Source organism: Bos indicus, chromosome 7, assembly GCF_029378745.1.
Source record: "Bos indicus isolate NIAB-ARS_2022 breed Sahiwal x Tharparkar chromosome 7, NIAB-ARS_B.indTharparkar_mat_pri_1.0, whole genome shotgun sequence".
In the NCBI taxonomy this organism is placed as follows: Eukaryota; Metazoa; Chordata; class Mammalia; order Artiodactyla; family Bovidae; genus Bos; species Bos indicus.
Genome location: NC_091766.1, coordinates 7,661,518 through 7,663,623, shown reverse-complemented (window position 1 = coordinate 7,663,623; position 2,106 = coordinate 7,661,518). Strand labels below are relative to the sequence as shown.

The window sequence follows — 2,106 nt, the reverse complement described above, 5'->3', positions numbered from 1 at the left end:
TCTACTGTCTTCCCAGTACAGGTGAGTCACAGACACACTGCTCGTGATAGTTCTAGCTGCCTCCTGGGTGTCTGCATGCATGGCCAAGAGGTCTTTTTCAGACTCAAGGTAAGTCAGGGTGTCTCAGCCTTGGCACTGCTGACATTTGGGGCCAGATTGTTCTCTGCTGTGGGGGACATCCTTTGCATCATAGGATGCTGAACAGCGTCCCTGGTCTCCACCCACTAGATTGTAGCACCTGTAGCACCTCCCAATCTGCAGTCTGACAACCCAAAGTGTCTTCAGACGTTGCCAAATGTTCTCTGGGTGAACAATCTGTCCCAGTTGAGAACTGCTAGGATAGCCCAAATCAAACCTGAAACTTGTGCTGACACTTGTCCAGCCCATGCTCTGTACCAAGCATGGGGCACTGCAAACGCCGTCTCATCTCCTGGTCATCACCTGCATTTTATCTGTCCAGGGATGGAGTCCCACAGGGATCATGTAACTTGCCTGAGGTCGCACAGCCAGGAAGCCTACTCTCAGTGATTCCACATCCCCAGGCCTCTCAGCTTGCTCCTCCTTCCTTGTCTCCATCTCTCAGGGCAGAAAAGCTGGGCTGAAACCCTCTCCTCTCCTCCTCAGTCCCCTAGAAACCCACATCCCGCGAGGCACCAATGAGGACACCCACCAGTGACAGCCTGGAGGGGTGGGATGGGATGGGAATTGGGAGGGAGGCTCAGGAGGGAGGGACATACATGTACCTATGGTTGATTCATGCTGATTTATGGTGGAAACCAACACAATACTGTAAAGTGATTATCCTCCAATTAAAAGTAAAATTAAATTTAAAAAATTAAGCTCCAGTGTGCTTTAGAACAAACCAACTGGGAATTTCCTAGTGGTCCAGTGGTTAGGACTCCACACTGTCGCTGCCAAGGGCTGAGGTTCAATCCCTGGTCAGGGAGCTAATATCTCACAAGCCACACAGCACAGCCAAAAAAAAAAATTAAGATTAAAAACAACAGCACCAATAACCAGGGCTTCCCTGGTGGCTCCCTGGCAAAGAATCTGCCTGCCAGTGCAGTAGACAAGTGTTTGATTCCTGATCCGGGAACATCCCACACACCACGGAGCAACTAAGCCTGTGCCACACGACTACTGGGCCATACTCTGGAGCCCGGGAGCCAGAACTGCTGAAGCTGGAGCGCCTACAGCCTGTGCTCCACAACGGAGAAGACACCGCAATGAGAAGCCTGTATCAAACAGAGAGGAACCCCCGGACTGCAACTAGAGAAATACCTGTGAACCCAGCACAGCCAAAATAAATAAATAAACATTAAACAAAACAGAACAATCAATGGGGGCTTCTTCCCTGTTCCAGTACCATCTACGGCTCCCCACTGCTCACCAGGTCAACCCTCAGGCACTCAGACTGGACGACTCCAGCCTGCCTGTCTCTCACACCCCAAGGCCAGGGGAACCCACCTGCTCAGCCACCTCCTCGGCTGTCTCTGTGCTGGAGCCCCACGCCCTCTCCCGCACCTGTTGAAATCCAACCTCTCCCTGAAGTCCTGGCTCAGATGTCACATCCCTCACGTTGCCTCCTCTGGCCTCCCTTCTGCCTCCTCCTAGCAGCAAAGCTTCAATTATTTGTATATCCTCTCCTTCACCTCTAAACACTACTCCCTCCCACTCTCACCACCTACTGAGAACTTCATGAAAATGACAGAGAAAGAAATCACCCAGTGCTCGCTTCGGCAGCACATATACTAAAAATTGGAACGATACAGAGAAGATTAGCATGGCCCCTGTGCAAGGATGACACGCAAATTCGTGAAGCATTCCATATTTTTAAATGTGTTTCTTATCCATTCCAAAAAAAAAAAAAAAAATCACCCACATTTACCACCTGCTGGGGCAAGTGGGGCATCTTACATTTGTTCTAGAATTCTCTCCTTCAAGTTTTGAGCCCTCTGCCTCTTTCTGGAATTTGGGAAAGACCAGTGCCCTGATTTTTCCAAAACTCAAATTCAGGGATTTTCAGCCTCCTCCTCTGTCTTTATCTTAATCCAGACAGATGGTTTTGGATTCTGAAATTTCAGCCATTCACAATCACCTGTCACC

General features: G+C 49.7%; 1 non-coding gene across 1 annotated transcript; it reads left to right on the top strand.

Moving 5' to 3' along the window:
- Positions 1-1,727: 1,727 nt before the first annotated feature.
- LOC139184330 (U6 spliceosomal RNA) lies at positions 1,728-1,835 on the top strand. Its single transcript, XR_011567907.1, has one exon. It is a non-coding gene; the product is annotated as a U6 spliceosomal RNA (small nuclear RNA).
- Positions 1,836-2,106: the final 271 nt, after the last annotated feature.